We start from the raw sequence: 16,263 nt of genomic DNA, 5'->3' as shown, positions 1-16,263 counted from the left end.
CTCACTGCATTGATGGAACAGTGCTGGAAGTGAATATAATTTTCCTTCTATTACATCTTTAATGAGCTTCAATTAAAAATAGTGTGTTGACGTGCCAGAGTAAATGTGTTATTCTCAGAACTTTATTGAAGCTGTTTTGCCGGATAGATTTGGTTGACATTGTGTTGTTCCGAAAATCCTGGTGGACATGATGTGGTTCTGAAATCTTAAGAATTAAACAATGGAAAACTGGAAAAATCTGCTTTTCTAGGTGAAAGGTGACGGGACAGTAAAATCTGGTGACTGGAAAGATTCAGGTCTGTACTGAGTGGAAAAACTTGCTTTTATGTCTATCTTTGAGGGTGATTTTTTTAACATATAGTTAAAAAAATATTCACAAAGCAGCAGGTTTCTGCAGAGCTCTAGTTAAGTCCCTGATCACTTGACACCTGTGGCAGCAAGTCTGAGTCACAGACAGCAAAAAGCTGTGAAGCCTAATACTCTGAGTATTCAAAACCATACCTACGTAGGAGTTTAATTTCAAGTACCTCTTTTAGTTCTGGGGTACCCCCCCCAAACCCAACAAATTTTAAGAGTAATTCTTAGAATTTTGCAGAGAAAAATTTTCCCAGCACTTGTGGATTTGTAATGTATTGACATCACTTAGAGATCAGAAAATAGCTCTGTCAATTTTAGCTTGACGGCACTCGATTCTCTGCTCCAAAAACCTGAGAAATTACAATGGATGAGTCAAAGTTTTCTTGGAATTTTCTTCCCTCCCCTCCCCCATGCCTTGTGCAATTCCATTGCCATTTTTAGCATTGAGGGCAGCTCTCCAAAGAATGTCTGTGTGCTTGAACTGTGATTTCTTGAAAGTCCAGAACAAAATAGAGTTGTGTCAGATGACAAAAATCATTCTATGTTTCTATGCATTTTTGTAATATTACATGAGCTTTATTGAAAAATCCACAGCAACAGGCAGGAGATGTGTGATACAAAGGTGTTGCATCTTCAGCAGCATGATGATCTCACTATCATGTTGCTTCATTACGTTGTGGTGAGTTTTTGCTTAATTATTTCTGTGTTTTATCAGCTGTTCTCAGGGAAGTAGCCTGATAGAAGAAATTATCGGTTATATGGGAGACTTGGACCAGCTTAAAACACTTGTTGAACTGCAGGATCCTTCTGTCTTTGCCTCAGTTTGAAAACCAAGGGTTATGTATTTAATGTATTTTAGCAGGATGCTGAGAGTAATAATACTGAGGACAAAGAATTGTGGGGGTACTACTGTTACCTAAGTGATGTGGTATGTTTAAGATAAACAATGTTGTCAGCTGTTCTTGGCAAAATCCCTGGGGTTGTGATGAGTGAAATTTTAACTCTGAACGGGTTTGGTTTTTTAAAACTTGCGGAAGTGGCCTGTATCATGCATATTCTAATGTGTCAGAGTGAATGTGTGAAGTATGAAACTGCTGAAAATAAATGTGAGGGGGAAGACAGGTTAAAGTGGTAGTAAATGAAAGATCTGTGTATTTTACTTCTGCACTAAATAAGTAGTTTACTTAAAATTGGCCAGAAAAAAAAAGGGACAAGAAAAAAAATGCAAGTGTCCCCTTAAGAGCTGCTGTGTCAAATTTGAAGAATGATTTGAATTGAGTCATTAAAGTGTGAAATGGAGGGATTTTATTTCTGCTTTAAATTATGCATCTCAAATTAACCTTAGCTGTGGAGTCTCTGCTGACGCCCCCGTAATGACACATTATTGGTACTAATGGCTTCTTTGTGACTTGAGATACAAACAGACATCCTAGACAGAAACATTTCGTCTTTGAACTAAATAAGACACATGAAGTGCATTTCTACCTTGGGTTTCAGTTGCAAAGGCCTGCTCACCTGGTGCTCATGAGCTCTTTTCAGTTTTCATGCACTGCTCCCCATCCTGGCACCGAGGACAGCTGAATGGAAACCTGCTTCACAAGCTTTGAAGAGCAGGAGAGCAATAAATCCGGAGTGAATGTGGAGTCTGTCCAGACACTGAGTGCTGTAGGGAGCCAGAACAAAGACTGGCATGTAGGTAGTGGTCAGGGAGGGGGAACTTCCAGTTGATGATAATCTCGGGAGGAAAAGGCCCCAAGATTGTGAGGGAAATGGAGAAGAGATGCCAGGGCTTAAGGAGGAAGTTGCTAAATAAGGGAGGGGTGAGATTATAACATAAAATAAGCAGTAGAGGTTAGTCAACCCTTTATGTGCCTTCTGACGTAAAAAGGGACTGTGTCTGTGCAGCTCTGTGTACTCTCTTCAGAAGCTCATTATCATAATTTGAAAATTCCACCTCTACACAGACTCACTCATGGGCTTTGCAGCTTTCATTGCGCTGTTGCTGTCTCTCCTGGGACAAGGATGGTAGTTACTACTTCAGTATAGCTACTGGGTAGGCAGAGTGAGCGTGGCTGTGAATGAAGGAGAATGGCATTGCCTGGGGTGCTGGCTACAGAAGGTGCATAGAGTTTTACATGTTGATGAAAAAGGACGAGGGGCTTGGTTAGGCAGGGCCAGAATTTAGACCCTGACATGTCTTCCCAAAGATATTTACTAGCTCATTGCTCCATCCCAGTTTTCTCAGTGGAATGTTAATATACACGATTGTCTCCCCTTTCAAACTGCAGTTCTGGAAATTTTCTTGTTGGCTGGAGAGGTGCTTCTGCCCTGTGGTTGTGTTGTGTGTTACAAAGCTGTGTGACATTATGTGACTTTCTCTATGGATTTGCTCTCAGCAGAGAGTGCTGTGGAGTAAGTAATCTTGTGGTATTGTGGATCCAAAGCAGGACAGCATTTGACTACTTAGAATCAAATACTAAATGAAGTACTCAGAGGCCTTCTTTGTATTTCTGCAAGGAGCCGCATTCCTGAATTGGGACCCAAGAATTAAAAAGAAAAAAAGAAGTAAGTGTGCAATATATCACATTTACTAATGCATTAGAGATATTTCTATGAATAATTAAAACACCATTTAGCATTGCCACAGTAATAGAACAAAATGTGTTTTGTCACTTTTCTGTTTCTTTTTGTTGATTGATCAATTTATTGATTTCTTCCATAAATTTAGAGTAGGTATCCTAAACATTACTGTAAATTGGCAAGACTGTGCTTTTTAATAACCTGTTGAAAGCATTAATGGAATGAGAAAAAGTCAGAATTTGGTAATAAAATCTGAAAAACAGAGACCTAGAATACATATCTAGTGTTATGCATCAATTAGGTTTGTAAAATATTAGAGCCTTTGTTTGTCCTACCCGTTAATTAAAAAAAAAAAAAAAAGTATTTTATATTCATTATGAATGGTCTAATACCACATCAGAAAAAAAGGGAAAAAATAGGCAACAAGCTACCTTTGTATTTGACTTTCCATTGTATTTATAGTTAACTTTAGGCTGGTTGGAGTTAGTAGGAACATGTGTGGGATGGAGGACAGAACTTCACTGTTAAAGAGACTACAGTTCTTCTGAAACCATGTGTGAAAAAAGTAGTAAACTTCTGAAACTGAAGTCTGAAAAACAGGTGTTATCCAAGATACCAAGAATTAGGAATTATATTAAATTTCACACACTTAAACACACAAAATATTTGTGTATTTCTTAGCTCAGCTTTCTTCTTGGTTATATCTTTGATTTTTCCTTACTATTTATATTTAATTTGTTAACCTGTTTTGTCCTACTTTTTCCTACCTTCAAAAAAATTCTCTATAAATATGCTAGAATGTACACTTAACAAGGACCCTTAACAATTTTTAAGTCAGTATTGTTCTAATCCCTTTTCAGGGCTGTGTCTCTCTGTTTTCCAGCTACAATGGACAATTTGTTGTAACACTTGGATTAGCTTCCTATGTTTTGTTTGGTACTGTTGTTCTAGCCATGCTTGGAATATGTGTTTTCATAGGCATTTTTGAGGGCAGTTTTGGATGCCATCAGAGGCTTGTGCTTCTGCCTCCCCATCCACTGGTGATGTCCAGACTTCACTGAGGAGCAAGAGGTGATCTGGCAATAGTCACAGTCTGTTAGTCTGGGTTTTAGCTCTGGTTTGAGGGAATGATTTATCACTCCAGGCTTAATTTGAGGTGCCTTATCTGTTGCCCTAATACAAAGTAAGTGATAGAAACTGTCTGCTGCAGAAAGGGATATAGAACATCTCAATATAGAAAGTGCTGCATGAAGTAATTCCACTTACTGTTATTGGTTGTCACACCGACAATGACTATAAATGAAGGATATAGGAGGGGGGAAAAATCACATTATTTCAGCTAGTTTATTTTGTGCCTACTTGACAGCCCTCTGTGTATAGTCAATTACATGATTTCTTGGGATAGCCAGATTTTTCTTTATTTGTGTGGGGTTCTTTCAGCTATAGGGGAAAGAGAATACTTAAAAGATCAGAAAATGTATCTGTAAAGCCAGGAACAATTGTCTGCAACCTCAAGAAGATATCTAAGAGCATGTAACTGCTTTTTACTCATCTTCCAAAAGCAGTTCCGGAATAACAGTGCTCTTTTGGGCTATATTTCAAGATGGCATGATTATTCTCAGACAGGAATTATAAGGATCGATAGCAAACCCAACACATCCTTTCTGTTCATGACAGATCCGCTGATTGCCACCAGAGCAGTAATAATGCACTGGTCAGCATAAACACCAGAAGCAGTAATCATGGACTTTTGTCTCCATCTTAATATGTGTTTAAGGTTACACAATTTGTTGTCATAGGTTTGCACCCACAGATCACAAGGAAGGAGAATTGTTTGGGCCTGTTCACCTTCCCTTCTCTTTTGCTTTTATGCTTCCTTGTGGAGTTGGGGCTGGGCTGTTTGGTGTCTTTCTGGGGACAGAGCAGGGCAGAGAGAGCATGCCTAGCCAAAAAGATAAGAGAAAGGTCATTTTGAGATACCAGTGGTTTACACAGTGTGGATTTTCTTTGCGGGTCCTATTCAGGAAGTAGTAAAGGCCAAGATTTTCCGTGGATGTGTGTCAGAAGCCCTTCTGCATTGGGATTTTGGTGGAACTGAATGCATGATTGCTTTTCCTCGGTGGAGGGCCCTGTGTTTTTGCTGTGTTTTAGCAGCTTGACATGGCAGTGGCTAGGTAATCGGTGTGCATGAGTTTCGGTTTTTATTTTTTTTGGTTTTTTATGTGCCATCCTAAATTTACTGAAGCTCTGTGACTTTTTAACCTGCTGTCTATGGGCTGTTGTTTTACAAGCTCATTAAGGTGGCGAGGATAGTGATGGCAGCGATCCTGCCCCCCTCATGGGTGCTCATTAGATGGCTTCCTTGTGCTGACATAAGCGTTGTGTAGTCATGCTCTGAGCCGGGTCTGGGAAAGGATCCAAGTTAAAAATAATCCCTGAAGAAAAAAAATTTAAAAAAGGTACGTTTTCAGCAGGATCTGTTCCTGGATCTAACTCGCCATCATTCTCATGCTGGCCTGGAAAGCGTGAGGGTTTGTACTGGCACAGAGGGAGGTGAGGAGGAGCAGCTGGGGCAAGGTGGTCAGGGGTGTACTGCTGGCAGCAGGGATGCTGCCTGCTTGTATGATGTCAGCCTGAGGAAATGGGGCTCTTGTGAGTGTGCTGCCTGCCTTTCCTTAAGTAACTCCCAAAGTTGTGAGGCAGTTTTGGCCAAATTTGCCTGAAAAGCAGTGTTGAAGGGGTGAAGGTCCCCTGAGCTCAGCAATTTATGGTGTCTGGTAGGCAGACCCAAATCAACTCTCCCCAGTTGATGAAAAGTTGTCCTCTGGGACTCAGCTGCTGATCTTGTCAGACCTCGTCTTGTGGCACAGTTGCAGTGTCCCAGTTTGGGTTGAATTGTGCCCATTTTGCTGTGGGGCCAACTATTGAATACCAGATGGGAGAAAAGCAAAGTGCTGCTCTCTTCGAGTAGCTGTTTATTTCAGGGGGCAGGGACCATTCATCTCCTGGATCCTGGCTGCACAGGGAGCTGCATTTCCAGTTGTGGGATGGTTTTTATATTAGTTTCCTTTGTTAGTATTTTTTTTTTTTAATTCTGCCTAGGTATCAAAATTTCTGGTAGCTGGGATAGCTGGGAGGCAAGACTCCCTTCAGTTTTCTTGCTGTGGCCAACCATTTAACCATGAGGACAAACAAGTCTTCCTAGCTGCATCTCTACATAGCTTCCCTTGATTATCGGGCAGCATCTTTGTGCCCTGCTCGGTCCAGGTTCTGTCCCCATAAGGCTGTGCTTCTCTTTGGTGGGTGTGCCTGGTGTCACCTGCCCAGCCTACCCTGCTGCACAGGCAGCCTTGCTCTGCACCACTGCTGAGGAGCTAAGATGAAGACACACATTGTGGTTTCCTGCTGTTTTGCTTTGTAACCAGTCCACTGGTAAATATAGCTTGTGTGTGGTTATAAATTCATTCTCTCATTATGGGTGGTTGTTGTGCAATAATTATGTAGAAATTACAACTGAGAATTGTTGTGGATTTTTGTTTTGTTTATTTATTTATTTTTGTGCTTGATATGCCCTGCAGTGAGAAGAGCAGGCTTTGGTTTCTGCCATAACAAAGACAAGGCCACAAGCAGGTGTCAGCCTTTGGCATGGACTCAGGCACCATCTAGCAGGCTGCTGACTATTGTGTGGCTGTCTTTGTGTGGCGAGATGAATGCTGCAAGGGAAATTGGGACCTGCACTATTTGGACTCTTTTTTTATTTTTCCTTGCTTTACTCTGTGGGTAGACAGGCTGTCCTTCCCTGAAGGTTTGGTACTGTACATGTGTTTATTCTGAAATGAACCCATCCTGTCTCTTTGCAGGCATTGGTTGTACGTTTCCCTTAGCCCTTGTATCTGCGGCAGCTTCCAGCCCTGCTCTCTGGGCAGTCCTCTGGGTCCTGCTGCCGGGCTGAGGCCGCAGGGCTTGGGGTCTCTGCCCCCTGCAGAAGTGCTCAGGTTCTGCTCCCCAGAGATCTTCCCTTTATATGTGGGCCCCCTCCCGTGACCCCTCCTTCTGTTCAGATGTGGAATTAAAATAAGTGTGGGGGGTTTGTTGATCTTTTCCCTCATGTCTCTTTATTTAAAATTCCAGTCAAGCAGATCCAGAACAGTGCTTGTCCCTGCTGCGTTCTCATTTTCATCTCATCCCTCCTTTCATTTTACATTATTCCCTGCACTGTGTTTGCAGGCCATATGTGTCCTTTGAACTCTGAAGAAGCTGTGCCAAAAGGAAGCCTTCTTCTCCTCCCCTCCTCCCATCGTGGAGCCGCTCTTAGATAATTGCAATTAGTAGACAATGCGGAGCGAAACCAAATGTGAAGTCCATGGGTGAGTGTCTGCAAATTTCCTGAGAGCCTCAGAAACACTTGCGCTTGGTCTCCGCTTTGGCCCTTCAAGCCTGCAGCAGTTGCCCGAGTCCGAAACAGCTGTGGGAGGTGTTTGTAAGCCGCGTTTTCCTGCGGCGTTCCTGGCGGGGCGCAGCCGCTGCTGGAGCCTGGCAGGGTGCCGTGGCTCAGCCAGGGACTCCGCGCAGGGAGGTGGAGCTGCCCGTCCTTGTGTTCGGGCATGGGGAGCGAGAGGCTTCAGCCCTAACCCTCAGCCGTGCTCCCGGGACAGCTGGGCAGCTTGTCTGCCCAAGCTGACGGGAGAGGGGAAAGTAAAACTCACCCCGTTAAACAAGGAGCGGGAGAATTCCTTCTTGCCGTCCGTGAGGTGCGGAGCAGAGGGACGTGCTGCCGGGCCAGCTGCTGCTCAGGGCTTAGCATCAGCTCTGGCTCGGCCAGAGCGATCGCTGACAGGCTGGGCTTCAGCGCTCAAGGGGGATGTCCTCCGTGGAGAAGGGTGACAAGTCCCTTTTATGTCCCTTACCCCTTTAGCCTCTGAGAAGTGTTTTCTGTGTTCAACCAGGTTTCTGACCTAATTTCTCAAAGGAGTTTTAAATGAGGAGAAATAGGAGTATTAATTAGTGCCCCGTTAAGTACTTGTAGTCAAGTATGATAATTTTCTTGAAAGGATAATGTATTAGATGAATAAAAATACTCTCCATTAAAAAAAATGAATACAAAGTAATTTTAAACCACAAAGATTATTGTACATTTCTGAAAAATTAATGTGATTAAAGCAAAATATATTTAATAAATTAAAAAGACCCTGTAAGGCTGTTTAACTTGTTGGTCTCATATTAATTATTTTCAAATCTAGTGCTAGAGAACTTCGACCTTACCTGCAGGGATGGGAAGTGATTTCTTCCCTCACTTCATTTTTTGGCTTGTAGTTATTAGGTCTGAGTTGTAGTATGGTAATTTTCCCTTGTTTTGTGGGTTTATTTTGTTTATTTATTTGTTTTAGTGTTGCCTGGGATTTTTTGCTTTTCTGATTTCTTTCTCAGAGATTGGCCACAGTGAAAAACCAGAGCCTATACAATGATCAGAAATTATATGGAGAGTTCCTTGGTGGATTTAGTTAATGTAACCTACTCATGTGCTGCTGTCTGGATTTGGAACTGAGAAAACTCCAAATAGCTGAATATTTTCAAGGATGTTTCCTCCTATTTGGCTCGTCTGCGATGTGGTATAGATTATGTCTGCTGGGATCATGTAGACTTCCTTCAGTTATTTCATTAGACTTCACACAAGTTATATTAATTTTTTCCACACATAGTTTGCCCCCTAGGTTATTTTTGGTTTAGGAACTTCCTTAGCTCTCTACTGAACTTTTACACATTCAGCTACTTAATGAGAATTGCTGTATATGTTGTGGAAGACAATAAAGTCGATGCTTGGAGCTGAAGACATAACCCAGATCTATGGGTTTGCCTGGTCACTTATGAAGCTTATGTATTGCTTCATAAATAGCTCAGTGTAAAACTGGGTTTAAATAGTAGCCTGTTTAAAAAACTTTGGGTTTTGTGGCACTGGGAATGAAGGCACTTCCTCACCAGTCTCATAAAAAAATGTTGCAAGTACTTTATTCCTTCTTGCTTGGCATGTTCTCTTATTGGGGGTATCTTTTGAGCAGGTATTTGGTATGCGATTCTCCCCAAACTCTTGTTCCCTGTAACAGGTCTGTGGTGCAGATTCAGAGAATGCTAGCAGTCAGTTCTCCAGGTCTCCTAGTTTACACTTTGTTATAGTTTAGGTACCTGAAATCCATGTGACCTTTTGAAAATATTCTTCCAACAGATCAAAAAGTAGAAGAGAATTTGGGTACCATACAGTGTTCTCTCGGGTGCCTTCTGAACTTTCAGACTATTTGATGATGGTGACTGCCAATTTTTTTTTCTTTTTTTTTAAATTTAAGGCACATCTTTAAGTATTCTCTAACTTTAAGAAGACAGTCTTTACATCTGATTCTCTACCTTTGTATTTAACTTTCAGCTTTTCTCTTCTTGTCCTGTTGCAGCTTTGATAAGTTTGTGCAACGGAGGTGATGATAGCTTCCTCAATTTCTTGTTGAAAGAGTAAGATTTATATTTAAAGGTACTTCTCTCAGCAGAGCCCTTACAAGGCTACACATGAACAAAAGAAAGAGATCTTACTAGTCTCTGTGACACTAGCAGAGCCTCCTGTGGTTGGATAATTGACTATTGAAAGCCTTGAGACATTTCTTCTTTTGTTTGAGAAGGTGGTGGTGGCTTAAGCTCCTTGGTGGTGTATGAAAATAGCTCTGGAATTCAAGGAGCATGTTGTCTGTGTTAAATGGTGCTCACATAAATGTATGAGACTTGTTGTTATTATATGTTACTATATGTCACTCTGTTGTTACTATACCAAGTGCATCCCAAGCTGAATGGTCTGTACTGCCATAATGTTTAAAAATATGATTATTAGTCTTTTCTGGTCTTAAATGATACCAAATCTATTCCCTGAAAATTACCTTGAAAATCCTCTTAGTACAAATGGTCTCATTTTCAAAGCCACCTCCTTAGGTCACAAGTAAACTAAGCACCTGACTGGCTGTGGTTGTGGCAGCGCCATGGGTGCTGTAATGACACCCACAGGTGTGGCCATGGGGATGTCCCTGTGCACAATCCATTTTGCCTGGCTCCCACTGTGCTGCTATCCTTCCCTTGTTGTTTGTGTGTATTTTCCTCACCACTCACAGAGGACACAGTCAAACTTTTTAATATTATGACACTACAGCTATAAATCTGTCAAAATTGCAAGGGCATAACAAAGAGTAGATCTGACCAATGGCACTGTCATCTTTTTCTTTGCATTTTCCTGGAATTCTAGCTGACAGCAGCTCTTAATATAAATTTGTTATTTGCAAGGAGCTCTGTTTAAGCTAGCAAATTATTGTGCCAATGTGTGACACTAACCATACTGCAGAATAAAGAGCAGTGAAGTATTTATGATGCTAAAATAATTTCAGGTCATGTCTTTTTTTTTCCCTTTTTTTTTTTTTTTTTTTCCTTTGTGTAGTTTTGCTTTTATTACTGGTGTTGAAATGGTTCTTGCAGTGCAAGTGAGAAAACCAGACTGAACCTCCTGTTTTTTTGTTGGGCTCCCAGCTGGAAATCCCTCCCTCGATTTTCCATTGATAAAAGTGTCACAAAGGGAATCCAGAGCAGAGGAATAGGCGGAAATAGAACAATGCAATGTCTTGGACTTGAATCACAAAGAAAGTTAACTAATGTAGATATGGTACGAGCTGCTGCTCCTTTCATGACCAGGTTCATTTACCTGTGGTCTTAGCATTTGTGGCTGCCCTCAAAGCCGTGTAACAAATCAGCTATTTATTGTCTCTTTGCTGCAGAGGCTCTTTAAAAGGATATTGCAGAGCATTTTCTTCTCCCCCTTCCTATGGACTGCTTTATTTGACCTTCAAGAATTCAGAGTCTCAACAGGGGCTAGAAAACTCGCATACAAGAATGCTTTTATTGTTAATCTATAAAATATGTCTTTCACTAATAAAATAAAGATGTGACATTTATAGAACTCTGATAAGGAACATGGCAGTGGAAAAGGCCCAGGTCTCCTGCTGTTCAAATTAAGGGCAGCTGATTTCAGTAAGGGAAGAACCAGGCTTGTTAAATGTGCATTTCAACACGTGCACTCAGGTTTTTCCATAATGCTCAAAAAACTTCCAGGAGTATTTGGTGAGAATTGAGGAGTAACACCATAGACAACTTTGTTCACTTAAGTGACTGAAGGTAATTGGCACTCCTTCAGAGTATTTGAGAGGGAAGATTACTTGAGTTTAGTTTCATTAATTAGGTGATTAAGTTATACTTTTCCTAGACTTTGTATCACTAAAACAATGGCTTCTGTATTGCTCCTGTGTTTGACCTTCGTGTCAGGGTCAAAGAGCTGACATCATGACGTTTGCCACAGTGTCTCTGTGGTCATCTCCCTCATGTGCACCTCATGTGCTGTAGGTGAGGGTCTGCATGCAATGGTGTGACCAAGGGGCTTGGAAGCCCCTGTAGAAGACAACTGGTGCCGGTCTTATGCTGGAGGCAGCAGCGAGTGCGATGGTCTGTGATGCAGGAGCTCAGTCCTGAGTGAGGCAGTGACCTGCTTTGCTGCAGTGGGAGCAGCCAGTGCTCAGCACCCCACACCAGTGCTCAGCACCCCACACCAATGCTCAGCACCCCACACCAATGCTCAGCACCCCACACCAGTGCTCAACAGCCCATAACAATTCTCAGCACGCCATAACAGTGCTCAGCACATGGCTTGTTGCAGACCTGGATCTCTGGAGCTTTGCTGAGAAGCACTATGGTTGTCCTCTGTTCTACCTGTCCCTTTGTGAAAGGATAAGCCCTGCTATTGTCTTTCCCTCCTGTTCTCCTCTGCTCTTTTTCCCCCCTCTTCCCCTTTTCCTGTCTTTCTTAAACCTGCCAAAATCAGAGACCCACATACTGAAGTCTGTTTCCTCATTCTGATGGTTTATTGTGATGGGGTAACAAGAATGTGCACAGTTGTTGAAGTATGGAATGATAATACAGCAGGAATGGGTTATGTAAGGAGCAAATAAGTGGGATATGCTTGGCTTATCCATATGTTATTCAAGAGTAAAAAGGAAAATATGCAGAATAGTGAGTGAACGAGAAGGAAGACTGGAAATAGTGTTTGGATTTATGGGAAATTTCAAAGCTTGTCCTCTGACCCTGTAAATCAAAACGGTTATATTTTGTGCTGGGTTTGGTTTTTTAAATTTAATTATTATTGGGCCACCCTTCCTTAGAGCCAAAAAAAGGATATACAGAAGGCAAATACACTTTAAGTTGAAAACCAAGTAAGAATAAATCATGGTATGATACCTTAATAATGCTATTAAAAATTTGCTTTCTAGTGAAGCATAATGAAACCTAGGAGTAGTAACTGCTTTAAGTGATACAATTTGTGTAGCATTTTGACAATGCAAGAGTTTTTTATCTTGTCAATGTATGAGTCAGTAAAGTTGGGTTTCTTACTGCCCCCACTCTGCCCAACATGCTATTTCCATGCAGAGATGGACTTCTCATGCCTCTGTCTTTTCATCATACTGAGAATCCATGAGAGATAGGTACTCTGGATGAGTAAATACAACAACCCAGGCCATTTATTTTCATCACTGTTTTGCATAATATGCATGCAAATGCCATATACAGCAGAGGAAGATGCTAAGAGCCAATTCTTACTAGATCCTAAATGGGATACTAGTTGGTGAATGACTGCAACTAAAGCTACCCCACACTGTCCTTAAGAGACTCACTTTTGGAAAAAGCATGTTATCTGTAATAGTGGGCAGAGCATCCACTGAATCAGAGTGTTTTTGTTTAAGAAAGGGCTGCCAAACACTGAAGGCAGGGAAAGCAGTATTATTTTTTCTTGATCCTTTTGGTGCCAAAGAATCAAAAGAAGGTAACACAAGAAAGGGGTAACATTCTGAAGGCATTTGGGTTTTTTACTGTTACCAAAAAAAAAAAAATAAAAAAGGAGGTGCTTATAAGAAATGAGGGCAATTTATTCGAGTGTTCTGCTTTGGACAATTGTAACACTAATAGGATGGAAGCACGATAAGCAGTTGTTACAATTATAGCTGCAGTTACTAAGAGAAATACATGTTCTGTTATTTGAATGAAGCATTCACTGTGTGGCTGAAAAGCAGCAGTATCTTAAAGAGACAGGGAAGGAGAATCATCCTCTTTTTTGTTTTGTTTATTTTATTATCCACATGCTTTTTTTGAGAAAGTTTGTGCATGTGATTCATTCAAGAGGTCAAACCCAGTCTTCCCTTTGCACCCAAAGCAGTTTAAACAGTTTGAAAAAGAGAGTAAATGTGCATTTAAAATGCATATATGTATACATATAAAAATAAAAGTATCTGCAGGACAGCAAAATGGAATGATTGAGTTTGTATTCCCTGTAGCTCACTAAAACTTATGGGTCATGCAAAATTATTCAAAGGGCAATTTAACTTCCATTTTCATCAGGTTTGTTAGTATTGTGAACCATTATTTTTTTCCTTTCAGTGATACATCAACAAACATACTTTTCTTTGTGGATGCAGCTGAATTTTATTCATTAGAGAGATTACAACACATGAACAGTTGTGCCTTTAGAGTACTGGCCTTTGCACAGTTTATATGGAGTACGTCTATGGTTTAGATGGGGATCACTTGGTGCTGATGTTAGTCAAATTAGGGCTGAAGTCATGGAAATCTTAACTTTTTGCCCACTTCATGTATCTTTGACAATTTAGCATGTATGGTGGGTAGTTTCTGAATGCAAACAGATGGTATGCTCATAAACATCAGGACACAGAAAGGTGTTATTAATGCTGGGTTTGTCTCTTTATAAATGAAGGATGCAGATCTATGGCTGGTACAAATTTAGCATATTCCTGTCAAGTAAAGTTATGCCAACAAAGATGGAATGAGATTCTGTCTTCCTAGCCACTATTTTTAAACACAATGCTGGAAACTGCTCATGTAGTTGTCTCTGTATGTGTACTTCTCTATTCCCTTACTGTCTCTGTGGCAAAATGTGTTCTTCAGCTGGCCTTTTTTTATTTTTTCCAAATGACCATACACAGTTTTTCAGCAGGTCTCAGACCAGCCTCTTTTCCTTTTTTAACCACCTCTTACTCCTGTTTTTCTCATTTTCCAGTTTTGAATATGGAAGTAACTTCTTGTATCCCTATCTTTCCAGATGTAGCAACAGGATAGGATGTCTTTACCCTCTCCTTTCCTGCTTTTCCCATGCCTGTAGATTCATACATCCTGAGGAATTGTTTGAAATTAATCTCCACTTATGTCTTGCAAAAAGCCCAACAAAATAGTGTTAGTCACACCTGTATAATGCAGAGTGATTGACAGAGTTAGTGCAGGCTGTGCTGGGGTTTGCCATGTGACTACATGGATGCTTTGCAAATCCTGCTGTGCTGGCTTGCAGCTGGCTCTGGACTTCCCAGTGGATAATACTGAACCAAATTGGATGGGCCATTCCCATTCAAAATGTCAAATTTTTGTTCTTAATTTCCAGTGAGGATGTAATGTGATAACAAAATTGTTCTGTAAAGGGTCATACACTGTTTTACTGTCAGTTTGTGAGGCTCAGACAGAAGGAAATGATCAAAAACACTCAATGCTTGTTATTTATTAATTGAGTTCTGGCAGAGCCTTGCTACATTCTGGCTTTTTGTTTGTTTCTTTGTTTACAAACAAAAAAAGACAAGCACAGTTCACAAAACAAATGTAAAGGGAAATTTGTTAACAAAGATTTCTGACAAGATAGAAATGGGATTTGGGGGCATTTGAGTGGAGGTGCCTTGGAATACAGGGAGAGCAGCTTGGCATTGTGTCACCCTCTCTGAGTGCTGCTCCTGAAAGAGAAGAATGCATTAGAAAACAGCAGACCATGAATCTTCTATGCTGGCAGGCTGGGTTACCAGAAAATATTTACCCTGGTAAGTTCTGTGGCGGGGATATTTTAAGTGCTTGCCCTTTATGCACTTTACTTGTATGGATTTACTTTCTTTAAAAAAAAAATAAAATCTAACTAGCAAGAAGCCTCAACTGTTTCTTCGTTTTCCTGCATCTCTGCCTTGTTTCTGTACATACTCAGGTAAAGAATACTACAGTGAAGTACAGTGTCTTTCTTTACTAACTGTGGTTTCTTGACTTCAAAAGTCCCAAAGCTGCTTTGAGCTCAGTCTTTTCTTCTGCAGTGAACCCTGTGCAGACAGACCCTTCCATAGATGCCGTGGCCCATGTGGAGCTGTGTCAAAGCTTGGGGTGTGACGTTTACATTGCTGAAAGGTCTGAAGATTCAGTTGCTGACCTTCCACCTCCAAGACTAAAAATTAACTGAATATAGGTGATTTTTTCACAGGGATAGCTAAGAACACATCTCTGATCAGCATAGTACTTCTGCCAAGTTTTCAGACTTTCTTCAAAGCCTTAAGCCATTTTTATATCTCAGTAAATTAGCAACAACAATAATGGCAGCAGGGGCAGAAGTAAATTTAATAGTCAGTGATACATTACTTATTTGCCTGATCTCTCAAAAATGGCTGATTTTTTCCCTGAAACTTTCCCTCAAAAGATCAGTCTGAGGCAGATAACACAAGATTTTGAACAAAATATTAAAAAATATATTTTATGTTTATATTAAGAATTTTCTATTAAAATATTAATTTACTTACTTGCCAGAGTTGTAAAAAGCTAGCACAAAGTCTCTTGTGGAAGAGGGTTGAATAGTCTTCAGTGTCATGGCTGCTGTGAGAATTGTTTTCTTTGGGCTCCTGGTCTAAAGGTGTTGTGTTCAGCTGCAATTCTATATGCCCTGTCCTTGAGATACCCAATTCTCTGCCTTTCACTTTCCTCTGCTGCTGTTCTGTGGTGTGGTAGGAAAAAAAATGATGCAGGAGATCATTCTTTCCAGGTCACATAGATCTGCATTGTTTCAGGTCTCCTTTTCTTGTCTGCTTGACTTCACAAATGATTCTTTCCTCCCTTTGGATTAGAGGTGGAACTTTATAAAGGCAAAATACCCAGCAAGACCTGCTGGACTTCTGCTCTTGCCCTGTCCTCATCAGTTGAGCGCCAGGGATTCTGCAGCTTACCCAGTAAACAAGAAGCCAGTGTCAGCTGCAGAAGCTCCTGCTGCTTTTCTACCAGCATTGCTTTTTGGACAGTAGTGGTAACCAGCAGGAGTCTCTTGCACTTCCTCCTGCCGGTTAAGTGACTGTGGTGGCTTTTCTTTAACCATGTCAAAACCAGGACCTGGGAGGTGCTGCACAGTGTCTGCACAACTGCCTTGTTGAATTTGGCAGCATCACCAGTCGGGATACAAAA

General features: G+C 41.0%; 1 protein-coding gene across 16 annotated transcripts in view; it reads left to right on the top strand.

Moving 5' to 3' along the window:
- Positions 1 to 16,263, top strand: part of ATXN1 (ataxin 1) — a 367,335-nt gene that overhangs the window by 213,135 nt on the left and 137,937 nt on the right. Inside the window, exon 5 of one of the 16 annotated variants that reach the window (XM_077785688.1) lies at positions 7,165 to 7,304. The exons of the other annotated variants lie outside the window; for them this stretch is intronic. The gene's annotated coding sequence lies outside the window, so the exon portion shown is untranslated. The remainder of the gene's footprint in view (positions 1 to 7,164; positions 7,305 to 16,263) is intronic. 16 annotated transcript variants of the gene reach the window in all.

This window comes from Lonchura striata, chromosome 1 (assembly GCF_046129695.1).
Source record: "Lonchura striata isolate bLonStr1 chromosome 1, bLonStr1.mat, whole genome shotgun sequence".
Classification (NCBI taxonomy): domain Eukaryota; kingdom Metazoa; phylum Chordata; class Aves; order Passeriformes; family Estrildidae; genus Lonchura; species Lonchura striata.
Note: the sequence above shows the minus strand (reverse complement) of the source record. Positions and strands in the feature narration are given on the sequence as shown.